The following is a 14,597-nucleotide window of genomic DNA, read 5'->3' as shown; positions in this document are numbered from 1 at the left end:
AGGGTGAGTTTTTGAAGAAGATTTGGGATTAATTTGAAATAGATTTGAAGAATGGTTTTGATTTGTGAAGATTTGAAAGTGAATGATGAAAGGTTGAAGTGCATTGATGTAGAAGAGTATGGGTAAAAAGAGGAAAGTTTGAAAAAATTTGAGTTGAAAACAAAAATGTGGTCCCCCCACCTTTCTGGCGTTAAACGCCCAGAATGGCACCCATTCTGGCGTTTAACGCCCAATTGGCACCCCTTTTGGGCGTTTAACGCCCAGCCAGGTGCCCTGGCTGGCGTTAAACGCCAGAAAGTCTTTATCACTGGGCGTTTTTTCAAAACGCCCAGGATGCTGCACACCTGGCGTTAAACGCCCAGAATGGTGCCCATTCTGGCGTTTAACGCCCAAAATGGCACCATTCCTGGCGTTAAACGCCCAGAATGATACCCATTCTGGCGTTTAACGCCCAAAATGCTCCTTACTGGCGTTTTTTCGCCAGTAAGCTCATTTTCTCTGCTTTTTGAGCTGAATCCTTCTGTAACTCTGTGAATTCCTTCATTTTTGATATTTGCCTCTGTAAGAACTAATCATACAACCTACTAATGACTGGGTTGCCTCCCAGCAAGCGCTTCTTTACTGTCTTTAGCTGGACCTTCACTGAGAATTACTCAAGTCTCAGTTTTGAGCATTCCTGCTCAAAATTTCCTTCAAGATAATGCTTGATTCTCTGTCCATTAACAATGAACTTCTTGTCAGAATCAATATCCTGGAGCTCAACATATCCATATGGTGACACTCCTGTAATCACATACGGAACCCTCCAATGGGATTTGAGTTTTCCTGGAAACAGTCTGAGCCTAGAGTTGAAGAGCAGAACTTTTTGTCCTGGCTCAAAGACTCTGGTTGACAACTTCTTGTCATGCCATTTCTTTGCCTTTTCCTTATAAATTTTTGCATTTTCAAAGGCATTGAGTCTGAACTCCTCTAGCTCATTTAGCTTGAGCAGTCTTTTTTCACCAGCTAACTGTGCATCCATGTTTAGGAATCTGGTTGCCCAGTAGGCTTTATGTTCCAGTTCCACAGGCAAATGACAGGCCTTCCCATACACCAGTTGGTATGGAGAGGTTCCTATAGGAGTCTTGAATGCTGTTCTGTACGCCCACAGAGCATCATCCAAGCTCTTTGCCCAATCCTTTCTACGGGCCATCACAGTCCGTTCTAGGATTCTCTTTAGCTCTCTGTTAGAGACTTCAGCTTGCCCATTTGTCTGTGGATGATACGGAGTTGCCACTTTGTGGCTAATTCCATATCTAACCATAGCAAGGTGTAGCTGTTTATTGCAGAAATGAGTGCCCCCGTCACTGATTAGCACTCTGAGAACGCCAAACCTGCTGAATATGTTTTTCTGGAGGAATTTCAGTACGGTCTTTGTATCATTAGTGGGTGTAGCAATTGCTTCTACCCACTTAGATACATAGTCCACTGCCACCAGAATGTAAGTGTTTGAGTATGATGGTGGGAATGGCCCCATGAAGTCAATTCCCCATACATCAAACAGTTCTATCTCTAATATCCCTTGTTGAGGCATGGCATATCCATGAGGCAGGTTACCAGCTCTTTGGCAACTATCACAGTTACGCACAAACTCTCGGGAATCTTTATAGAGAGTAGGCCAGTAGAAGCCACATTGGAGGACTTTAGTGGCTGTTCGCTCACTTCCAAAATGTCCTCCATACTGTGATCCATGGCAGTGCCATAGGATCCTTTATGCTTCTTCTCTGGGTACACACCTGCGGATCACTCCGTCAGCACATCTCTTAAAGAGATATGGTTCATCCCAGAGGTAGTACTTGGCATCTGAAATTAATTTCTTTCTCTGCACGTAGCTGTACTCTTTGGGAATGAACCTCACAGCTTTAAAATTTGCAATATCTGCAAACCATGGAGCTTCCTGAATGGCAAATAGTTGCTCATCTGGGAAAGTCTCAGAAATCTCAGTAGAAGGGAGGGACGTCCCAGCTACTGGTTCTATTCGGGACAGATGATCAGCTACTTGGTTCTCTGTCCCTTTTCTGTCTCTTATTTCTATATCAAACTCTTGTAGAAGCAACACCCATCTGATGAGCCTGGGTTTTGAATCCTGCTTTGTGAGTAGATATTTAAGAGCAGCATGGTCAGTGTACACGACCACTTTGGATCCCACTAGATAGGATCTAAACTTGTCAATGGCATAGACCACTGCAAGTAACTCTTTTTCTGTGGTTGTGTAGTTCTTCTGTGCGTCGTTTAGAACACGGCTGGCATAGTAAATGACGTGCAGAAGCTTGTTATGCCTCTGTCCCAACACTGCACCAATGGCATGGCCACTGGCATCACACATTAGTTCAAATGGCAATGTCCAATCTGGTGCAGAGATGACTGGTGCTGTGACCAGCTTAGCTTTCAGGGTCTCAAATGCCTGCAGACACTGTGTGTCAAACACAAATGGTGTGTCAGCAGCTAACAGGTTACTCAGAGGTTTTGCAATTTTCGAAAAATCCTTTATAAACCTTCTGTAGAACCCTGCATGCCCCAGAAAGCTTCTGATTGCCTTAACATTGGCAGGTGGTGGTAATTTTTCAATTACCTCTACCTTTGCCTTATCCACCTCTATTCCCTTGCTTGAAATTTTGTGCCCAAGGACAATTCCTTCAGTCACCATAAAGTGACATTTCTCCCAGTTTAAAACCAGGTTAGTCTCTTGGCATCTTTTCAAGACAAGTGCTAGGTGATTAAGACAGGAGCTAAATGAGTCTCCATATACTGAAAAGTCATCCATGAAGACTTCCAGAAATTTCTCTATCATATCTGAAAAGATAGAGAGCATGCACCTCTGAAAGGTTGCAGGTGCATTGCACAGACCAAAAGGCATCCTCCTATAGGCAAACACGCCAGAAGGGCAAGTGAATGCTGTTTTCTCTTGGTCCTGAGGGTCTACTGCAATTTGGTTGTAGCCTGAATAGCCATCCAAAAAGCAGTAATAATCATGGCCAGCTAGTCTTTCTAGCATTTGGTCTATGAATGGTAAAGGAAAATGATCCTTTCTGGTGGCTGTATTGAGCCTTCTGTAGTCAATACACATGCGCCACCCTGTGACTGTCCTTGTAGGAACCAGTTCATTTTTTTCATTATGAACCACTGTCATGCCTCCCTTTTTGGGAACAACTTGGATAGGGCTCACCCAGGGGCTATCAGAAATCGGATAAATAATCCCAGCCTCCAGTAATTTAGTGACCTCTTTCTGCACCACCTCCTTCATGGCAGGATTTAGCCTCCTCTGTGGTTGGACCACTGGTTTGGCATTATCCTCCAATAGGATCTTGTGCATGCATCTAGCTGGGCTAATGCCCTTAAGATCACTTATGGACCACCCAAGAGCTGTCTTGTGTGTCCTTAGCACTTGAATCAGTGCTTCCTCTTCCTGTGGAATTAAAGCAGAGCTTATAATCACTGGAAAAGTGTCACCTTCTCCCAGAAATGCATATTTCAGGGATGGTGGTAGTGGTTTGAGTTCAGGCTTGGGAGGCTTATCCTCCTCCTGAGGAATTTTCGAAAATTCCTTTGCCTCCTCTAGTTCTTCTTGATCAGGTTGAGCATCTTTGAAGATGTCCTCAAGCTCTGATTCCAGGCTTTCAGCCATATTGATCTCTTCTACCAGAGAGTCAATTATGTCAGCGCCCATGCAGTCATTTGGTGTGTCTGGATGCTGCATAGCTTTTACAGCATTCAACTTGAACTCATCCTCATTGACTCTCAAGGTTACTTCCCCTTTTTGTACATCAATGAGAGTTCGTCCAGTTGCTAGGAAAGGTCTTCCTAGAATGAGAGTTGCACTCTTGTGCTCCTCCATTTCCAGCACCACAAAGTCAGTTGGAAAGGCAAACGGCCCAACCTTGACAATCATGTCCTCAATTATGCCTGATGGGTATTTAATGGAGCCATCAGCAAGTTGGAGGCATATCCGGGTTGGTTTGACTTCTCCAGTCAACCCAAGCTTTCTGATAGTGGATGCAGGTATTAGATTGATGCTTGCTCCAAGATCACATAGGGCTATCTTGGTGCAGGCACCTTCCAATGTGCATGGTATCATAAAGCTTCCTGGATCTTGAAGCTTTTCTGGTAAGCTTTTTAATATGACTGCACTGCATTCTTCAGTGAGAAACACTTTTTCAGTTTCTCTCCAATCCTTCTTATGGCTTAAGATTTCTTTCATGAACTTAGCATAAGAAGGTATTTGCTCAAGTGCCTCTGCAAACGGAATCTTTATTTCAAGAGTCCTTAGATAGTCTGCAAAGCGGGCAAATTGCTTATCCTGTTCCGCTTGGCGGAGTTTTTGAGGATAAGGCATCTTGGCTTTATATTCTTCAACCTTAGATGCTGCAGGTTTATTCCTTACAGAAATGGTTGAAGAAGCCTTGTTAGAGGGATTACTGTCAGCACTCTCAGGTGTCTGATTCTCCCTAGGCGTCTGAACGCCAGGATTGGGAGGAAATTGGGCGTTTAACGCCAACTTTTCCCCCTTTTCTGGCGTTTGAACGCCAGAACTGGGCAAGGAATGGGCGTTTAACGCCAGCTTTCCTTCCCTTTCTGGCGTTTGAACGCCAATGACATTCCTCTCTGGGCTCTTTCTGTCCTCAGAGGGATTTTGCACAGTGGTTTGGTTGTCCTCTGTCAGTTGTTCCTTGTTTGGCTTTTTGGTCTTCTGAGCAGTGTTATTCAGGGCCTTCCCACTCCTCAATTGAACTGCTTGACATTCCTCTGTTATCTGTTTAGATATTTGCTGTTTTGCTTGATTCAACTGCAGTTCTATGCTCTTGTTAGCAACTTTAGTTTCATAGAGCATCTCTTTAAAGTCTGCTAACTGTTCTGTCATCAGGAGCAATTGCTGATTAAGCTCAGTTATCTGTTCTTGAGGACTAGGGTCATTGACTACTGCCATGACTTCTTCTTTTGGAGAGAACTCATTGCTAGAGTACAAATATTGGTTTCTAGCAACAGTGTCTATAAGCTCTTGAGCTTCTTCAATTGTCTTCCTCATATGTATAGATCCACCAGCTGAGTGGTCTAAAGACATCTGAGCTTTTTCTGTAAGCCCATAGTAGAAAATGTCTAACTGTACCCACTCTGAAAACATTTCAGAGGGACATTTCCTTAGCATACCTCTGTACCTCTCCCAGGCATTATAAAGGGATTCATTATCCTCTTGTTTGAAGCCTTGGATGTCCAGCCTTAGCTGTGTCATCCTCTTAGGAGGGTAAAAATGATTCAGGAATTTGTCTGACAACTGTTTCCATGTCTTTATGCTTGCTGTAGGTTGGTTATTCAACCACCTTTTAGCTTGATCTTTTACAGCAAATGGAAACAGTAATAGTCTGTAGACATCCTGATCAACCTCTTTATCATGTACTGTGTCAGCAATTTGTAAAAACTGTGCCAGAAACTCAGTAGGTTCTTCCTGTGGAAGACCGGAATACTGGCAATTTTGCTGCACTATGATAATGAGTTGAGGATTTAGCTCAAAGCTGCTTGCTTTGATGGGAGGTGTACAGATGCTACTCCCATATACAGCTGTAATGGGGTTAGCATATGACCCCAGAGTCCTTTTGGACTGATTGATCCCACTTAAGTCCATAATGGACAAAAGGGAAATGATAATGATTGCAGAGAGATAAATTTTGTTTGTTGTTTTTTTTTTTTTTGAATTAACGAAAAAAATAAAATAATAAAAAAGAAAAATTAAAATAAAAATTCGAAAATAAAAAAGGAAATAAGATCAAAGCAATTTGAAAACTGAATCAATTAGTTAATCAAAAAGATTTTGAAAACAGCAATTAAAAAGATATGATTGAAAAAATTTTTATGAAAAAGATTTGATTTTGAAAAAAGGAAAGAGAAAAACACAAAAAGACACCAAACTTAAAATTTTAGAAAATCAAACACACAGTTTTCGAAAATTTTTAAAGGAAAAACACAAAGGGGACACCAAACTTAGAATTTTTGTAAATCAAAAAGGGACTAAAAACATGCAAAAATCGAAAATTAAAAGAAAAACAAAAGCATGCAATTGACACCAAACTTAGAATATGAAACTAGACTCAACTAAAAGACTCTAAACCAACAAAAATAAAAAAGTCCTAATCTAAGCAACAAGACAAGCCATCAGTTGTCCAAACTCAACAATCCCCGGCAACGGCGCCAAAAACTTGGTGCACGAAATTGCAATCACACTTTTGCAATCCCGCACAACTAACCAGCAAGTGTACTGGGTCGTCCAAGTAATACCTTGCGTGAGCAAGGGTCGATCCCACAGAGTTTGTCGGCTTGAAGCAAGCTATGGTTATCTTGTAAATCTTAGTCAGGATATCAGAAATTATCAGGATTGATTGTGAAAAGCAAAAGAACATGAAATGATTACTTGTTTCGCAGTAATGGAGAATAGGTTGAGGTTTGGAGATGCTCCATCTTCTGAATCTCTGCTTTCCCACTGTCTTCTTCTTCAAAAACACAAGTCTCCTTCCATGGCAAGCTGTATGCAGGGTTTCACCGTTGTCAATGGCTACCTCCCATCCTCTCAGTGAAAGCGATTGCATATGCTCTGTCACAGCATAGCGGAATTCATCTGTCGGTTCTCAATCAGGCCGGAATAGAATCCAGTGATTCTTTTGCGTCTGTCACTAACGCCCCGCCTTCAGGAGTTTGAAGCACGTCACAGTCATTCAGTCATTGAATCCTACTCAGAATACCACAGACAAGGTTTAGACCTTTCGGATTCTCTTGAATGCCGCCATCAGTCTAGCTTATACCACGAAGATTCCGATTAAAGAACCCAAGAGATAACTACTTAATCTAAGGTAGAACGGAGGTGGTTGTCAAGCACACGTTCATAGTTGAGAATGATGATGATTGTCACGGATCATCACATTCATCCGGATTAAGAACAAGTATTATCTTAGAATGGAAGCAAGCATGATTGAATGAGAAACAGTAGTAATTGCATTAATCCATCAAGACACAGCAGAGCTCCTCACCCCAACCATGGGGTTTAGAGACTCATGCTGTGGAAGAAAACGTGTAAAAATGTCATAAGGTCATCAAAAGGTCCCGATACAATGTCAAAAGATCCTATTAATAGTAAACTAGTAGCCTAGGGTGTACAGAAATGAGTAAATGACGTAAAAATCCACTTCTGGGTCCACTTGATGTGTGCTTGGGCTGAGAAATAAAGCATTTTCGTGTAGAGACCTTTTCTGGAGTTAAACGCCAGCTTTCATGCCAGTTTGGGCGTTTAACTCCAAGTTTTATGCCAGTTCCGGCGTTTAACGCTGGAATTTCTGAGGCTGATTGCCACGCCGGTTTGGGCCACCAAATCTTGGGCAAAGTATGGACTATCATATATTTCTGGAAAGTCCAGGATGTCTACTTTCCAATGCCGTTGAGAGCGCGCCAATTGGGCTTCTGTAGCTCCAGAAAATCCACTTCGAGTGCAGGGAGGTCAGAATCCAACAGCATCTGCAGTCCTTTTTGGTCTCGGAATCAGATTTTTGCTCAGAACCCTCAATTTCAGCCAGAAAATACCTGAAATTACAGAAAAACACACAAACTCATAGTAAAGTCCAGAAAAGTGAATTTTAGCTAAAAACTAATAAAAATATACTAGAAACTAACTAGATTATACTAAAAACATACTAAAAACAATGCCAAAAAGCATACAAATTATCCGCTCATCAGACAGCCCTATGTGATCTTGGAGCAAGTATCAATCTAATACCTGCATCCACTATCAGAAAGCTTGGGTTGACTGAAGAAGTCAAACCAACCCGGATATGCCTCCAACTTGCTGATGGCTCCATTAAATATCCATCAGGCATAATAGAGGACATGATTGTCAAGGTTGGGCTATTCGCCTTTCCAACTGACTTTGTGGTGCTGGAAATGGAGGAGCACAAGAGTGCAACTCTCATTCTTGGAAGACCTTTTCTAGCAAGTGGACGAACTCTCATTGATGTACAAAAAGGGGAAGTAACCCTGAGAGTCAATGAGGATGAGTTCAAGTTGAATGCTGTAAAAGCTATGCAGCATCCAGACACACCAAATGACTGCATGGGCACTGACATTATTGACTCTTTGGTGGAAGAGATCAATATGACTGAAAACCTAGAATCAGAGCTTGAGGACATCTTCAAGGATGCTCAACCTGATCAAGAAGAACCAGAGGAAACAAAGGAATTTTCGAAAATTCCTCAGGAGGAGGATAAGCCTCCCAAACCTGAACTCAAACCACTACCACCATCCCTGAAGTATGCATTTCTGGGAGAGGGTGACACTTTTCCAGTGATTATAAGCTCTGCTTTAAATCCACAGGAAGAGGAAGCACTGATTCAAGTGCTAAGGACACACAAGACAGCTCTTGGGTGGTCCATAAGTGATCTTAAGGGCATTAGCCCAGCTAGATGCATGCACAAGATCCTGCTGGAAGATAATGCCAAACCAGTGGTCCAACCACAGAGGAGGCTAAATCCAGCCATGAAGGAGGTGGTGCAGAAAGAGGTCACTAAATTACTAGGGCTGGGATTATTTATCCTATTTCTGATAGCCCCTGGGTGAGCCCTGTACAAGTTGTCCCCAAGAAGGGAGGCATGACAGTGGTTCATAATGAAAAAATGAACTGGTTCCTACAAGAACAGTCACAGGGTGGCGTATGTGTATTGACTACAGAAGGCTCAATACAGCCACCAGAAAGGATCATTTTCCTTTACCATTCATAGACCAAATGCTAGAAAGACTAGCTGGTCATGATTATTACTGCTTTTTGGATGGCTATTCAGGTTACAACCAAATTTCAGTAGATCCTCAGGACCAAGAGAAAACAGCATTTACTTACCCTTCTGGCGTGTTTGCCTACAGGAGGATGCCTTTTGGTCTGTATAATGCTCCTGCAACCTTTCAGAGATGCATGCTATCCATCTTCTCTGACATGGTGGAGAAATTCCTGGAAGTCTTCATGGATGACTTCTCAGTATATGGAGACTCATTCAGCTCCTGTCTTAACCATCTAGCACTTGTCCTGAAAAGGTGCCAAGAGACTAACCTGGTTTTAAACTGGGAGAAATGTCACTTTATGGTGACTGAGGGAATTGTCCTTGGACACAAAATTTCAAGCAGGGAATAGAGGTGGATAAGGCAAAGGTAGAGGTAATTGAAAAATTACCACCACCTGCCAATGTTAAGGCAATCAGAAGCTTTCTGGGGCATGCAGGATTCTACAGAAGGTTTATAAAGGATTTTTCGAAAATTGCAAAACCTCTGAGTAATCTGCTAGCTGCTGACACACCATTTGTGTTTGATACACAGTGTCTGCAGGCATTTGAGACCCTGAAAGCCAAGCTGGTCACAGCACCAGTCATCTCTGCACCAGACTGGACATTGCCATTTGAACTAATGTGTGATGCCAGTGACCATGCCATTGGTGCAGTGTTGGGACAGAGGCATAACAAACTTCTACACGTCATTTATTATGCCAACCGTGTTCTAAATGATGCACAGAAGAATTACACAACCACAGAAAAAGAGTTACTTGCAGTGGTCTATGCCATTGACAAGTTTAGATCCTATCTAGTGGGATCCAAAGTGGTTGTGTACACTGACCATGCTGCTCTTAAATACTTACTCACAAAGCAGGATTCAAAACCCAGGCTAATAAGATGGGTGTTGCTTCTGCAAGAGTTTGATATAGAAATAAGAGACAGAAAAGGACAGAGAACCAGGTAGCTGATCATCTGTCCCGAATAGAACCAGTAGCTGGGGCGTCCCTCCCTTCTACTGAGATTTCTGAGACTTTCCTAGATGAGCAACTCTTTGCCATTCAGGAAGCTCCATGGTTTGCAGATATTGCAAACTATAAAGATGTGAGGTTCATACCCCAGGAGTACAGTAGAGTGCAAAGAAAGAAATTAATTTCAGATGCCAGTACTACCTATGGGATGAGCCATATCTCTTTAAGAGATGTGCAGACGGAATGATCCGCAGATGTGTACCCAGAGAAGAAGCACAAAGGATCCTATGGCACTGCCATGGATCACAGTATGGAGGACATTTTGGAAGTGAGCGAACAGCCACTAAAGTCCTCCAATGTGGCTTCTACTGGCCTACTCTCTATAAAGATGCCCGAGAGTTTGTGCGTAACTGTGACAGTTGCCAAAGAGCTGGTAACTTGCCTCACGGATATGCCATGCCTCAACAAGGGATATTAGAGATAGAATTGTTTGATGTATGGGAATTGACTTCATGGGTCCATTCCCACCATCATACTCAAACACTTACATTCTGGTGGCAGTGGACTATGTATCTAAGTGGGTAGAAGCAATTGCTACACCCACTAATGATACCAAGACCGTGCTGAAATTCCTCCAGAAACACATCTTCAGCAGGTTTGGTGTTCCCAGAGTACTAATCAGTGACGGGGGCACTCATTTCTGCAATAGACAGCTATACTCTGCTATAGTCAGATATGGAATTAGTCACAAAGTGGCAACTCCGTATCATCCATAGACAAATGGGCAAGCTGAAGTCTCTAACAGAGAGCTAAAAAGAATCCTAGAACGGACTGTGATAGCCCGAAGAAGGATTGGGCAAAGAGTTTGGATGATGCTCTGTGGGCATACAGAACAGCATTCAAGACTCCTATAGGAACCTCTCCATACCAACTGGTGTATGGGAAGGCCTGTCATCTGCCCGTGGAACTGGAACATAAAGCCTACTGGGAAACCAGATTCCTAAACATGGATGCTCAGTTAGCTGGTGAAAAAAGATTGCTCCAGCTAAATGAGCTAGAGGAATTCAGACTCAATGCCTTTGAAAATGCAAAAATTTATAAGGAAAAGGCAAAGAAGTGGCATGACAAGAAGTTGTCATCCAGAGTCTTTGAGCCAGGACAAAAAGTTCTGCTCTTCAACTCTAGGCTCAGATTATTTCCAGGAAAACTTAAATCCCGGTGGAGGGTCCGTATGTGATTACAGGAGTGTCACCATATGGATATGTTGAGCTTCAGGATATTGATTCTGACAAAAAGTTCATTGTTAATGGACAGAGAATCAAGCATTATCTTGAAGGCAATCTTGAGCAGGAATGCTCAAAACTGAGACTTGAGTGATTCTCAGTAAAGGTCCAGCTAAAGACAGTAAAGAAGCGCTTGCTAGGAGGCATCCGAGTCATTAGCAGGTTATATGTTTTGTTTTTACAAAGGCAAGTATCAAAAATGAAGGAATTCACAGAGTTACAGAAGGATTCAGTGCAAAAGCAGAGAAAAAGAGCTTACTGGCGAAAAAACGCCAGTAAGGGGTACTTGGGCGTTAAACGCCAGAATGGGCACCATTCTGGGCGTTTAACGCCAGTAAAGGTGCCATTTTGGGCATTAAATGCCAGAATGGGCACCATTCTGGGCGTTTAACGCCAGGTGTGCAGCATCCTGGGCGTTTAGCAAACGCCCAGTGATAAAGGGAATTCTGGCATTTAACGCCAGCCAGGGCACCTGGCTGGGCGTTAAACGCCCACAATGGGCAGCAAATGGGCGTTAAACGCCAGAATGGATGCTATTCTGGGCGTTTAACGCCAGAAAGGTGGGGGACCAAGATTTTGTTTTCCAATCAAATTTTTTTCAAACTTTCCTTTTCTTATCCATACTTTCTACATAAACACATCTCAACCTTTCATCATCACTTTCAAATCTTCAAAGATCAAAATCATTCTTCAAATCTCTCTCAAATCAATCCCAAATCTTATTCAAAAATCACCCTTCTCTCAAATTCTCTCCATATCTTCTCAAATCTCCTTTCATTTTTTCGAAATCTCCTTCCCCCCTTTTAAAACACGTTCGGCCTCCTCATTCCCCACACCATTCGAATTTGCTCTTCTCCTCTCTCTTCTTTCCTTTCTTTTGCTTGAGGACAAGCAAACCTCTAAGTTTGGTGTGCTTTTCCGTGATCACTAAGCCAAGATTCATCAAGATCATGGCTCCTAAGGGAAACAAACCATTTAAGAGGAAAGAAAGAGAATAATCCAAAGAATCTTTGAATCAAGAGAAGTTTAACCAAAGAACATGAACCATTATCACAAATAATGGGTCTGAGGTCAGTTCCCGGAAGTTAATTTGATCTGAAAGATGAATATCGGGGATCCAAGCAATTCGAAACAGAGGATGGGAAGTTCTAACCAATCCTGAGATAAAGGTTGGAAGAAATATGGTTCAGGAATTCTACTCAAATCTGTGGCTAACAGATAAGCAGAGAATGACTGGAACTGCTTACCATACTTACAGAACCATGGTCAGAGGGAAAGTTATGTACTTCCATCTGGACAAAATAAGAGAAATCTTCAAATTGCCTCAACTGCAGGATGATCCTGAATCCTTTAATAGGAGAATGGTGAAAGCAGACAAGGGTTGGATCAAGTTCTAGAGGACATATGCCTCCCTGGAACTAAGTGGATAACCAATTCAAAGGGTGTCCCAAACCAACTCAAGAGGGGAGACCTCAAACCAATTGCAAGAGGTTGGCTAGACTTTATTGGGCGTTCCATATTGCCCACTAGCAACCGTTCTGAGGTCACTATCAAGAGAGCAGTGATGATTCATTGCATTATGCTTGGAAAAGAAGTGGAGGTTCATCATGTGATTGCTTGTGAGATCTACACAATTGCAAATAAGAATTCCACTGAAGCCAAACTGGCTTACCCAAGCTTGATCTCCTTGCTCTGTAAAGAGGCTGGGGTAAAGATGGGAGTAGATGAATTCATACCCATTGAACATCCAATCACCAAGAAGTCAATGGAAGGACAAATGCAAGACAACTCTATCAAAAGGAGGGCGCAGGAGTTCCTCCCTGAATTTCCTGAAATTGGCTACTGGGCCAGCCTAGAAGCATCTATCACCAAGTTGCAAGAAACTATGGAGCAACTTAAGGAAGAACAGCAGAATCAGAACTGCATGCTCTGCAAATTGCTGAAGGAACAAGAGAAGCAGGGGCGTGAACTCAAGAACTGAAACGCCAAAATCTCCCTCAATTGAGGAGCATCCACTTCTCAAATCAAGGTTGTGAGTCCTAACTCTGTGAAAACCTCTATCATTAGGAGCCTATTTAAATTTTTGTTTTTTTAGTCTCTCTTATATATTTTGAGTCTTGTTCTTAATTCTTAATTAATAAAATTTAAAATTCATGTCTTGAAGCTATGAATGTCCTATGAATCCATCACCTATCTTAAATGAAAAATGCTTTAATCACAAAAGAACAAGAAGTACAGGATTTCGAATTTATCCTTGAAACTAGTTGAATTAGTTTGATGTGGTGACAATAATTTTTGTTTTTCCGAATGAATGCTTGAACAGTGCATATGTATTTTGAATTTGTTGTTTTGAGAATGTTAAAATTGTTGGCTCTTGAAAGAATGAGGAAAAAGAGAACTGTTATGAGGATCTGAAAAATCATCAATTGATTCTTGAAGCAAGAAAAAGTAGTGAATTCAAAAAAAAATCGAAAAAAAAAGAAAAAGAAATAAAGTTGTGATCCAAGGCAAAAAGAGTGTGCTTAAGAACCCTGGACACCTCTAATTGGGGACTCCAGCAAAGCTGGGTCACAATCTGAAAAGGTTCACCCAAGTATGTGTCTGTGCATGTATGTATCTGGTGGTAATACTGGATGACAGAGTGCTTTGGCCACAGCCAAGACTCATGACACTAGCAATGTTCAAGAATCATTATACTTAACTAGGAGAATCATATAACACTATCTGAGTTCTGAGTTCTTATAGATGCCAATCATTCTGAACTTCAAAGGATAGAGTGAGATGCCAAAACTGTTCGGAAGCAAAAGCTACTAGTCCCGCTCATCTAATTGGAGCTAAAGTTTCCTTGATATTTGGAGTCTATAGTATATTCTTTTTTTTATCCTATTTGATTTTTAGTTGCTTGGGGACAAGCAACAATTTAAGTTTGTGTTGTGATGAGCGGATATTTTATACGCTTTTTGGCTTATTTTAGTATTTTTTAGTTATTGTAGTTTTTAGTATTTTTTATTAGTTTTTAGTTAAAATTCACTTCTGACTTTACTATGAGTTGTGTGTTTTTCTGTATTTCAGGTATTTTCTGCTGAAATTGAGGGTCCTGAGCAAAAATCTGATTCAGAGACTGTAAAAGGACTGCAGATGCTGTTGGATTCTGACCTCCCTGCACTCGAAATGGATTTTTTAGAGCTACAGAAGCCCAATTGACGCGCTCTTCAACGGCGTTGGAAAGTAGACATCCTGGGCTTCCAGCAATATATAATAGTCCATACTTTGCTTGAGATTTGACCCAAACCGGCGTGGCAATAGCCTCAGAATTTCCACGTTTAACGCTGGAACTGCATAAACTGAGTTAAACGCCCAAACGGCATGAAAGCTGGCGTTAACCTCAAAAAAGTTCTACACATGAACTTCAATGCCAGCCCAAGTCACACACTAAGTGGACCCAAGTGGATTTTATGCATTTACTCATTTCTGTTATTTAGCCTAGGTTACGTATCCCTATCACTATTAAGTCGGAT

The sequence above is a fragment of the Arachis hypogaea genome, chromosome 6, assembly GCF_003086295.3.
Source record: "Arachis hypogaea cultivar Tifrunner chromosome 6, arahy.Tifrunner.gnm2.J5K5, whole genome shotgun sequence".
In the NCBI taxonomy this organism is placed as follows: Eukaryota; Viridiplantae; Streptophyta; class Magnoliopsida; order Fabales; family Fabaceae; genus Arachis; species Arachis hypogaea.
Note: the sequence above shows the minus strand (reverse complement) of the source record.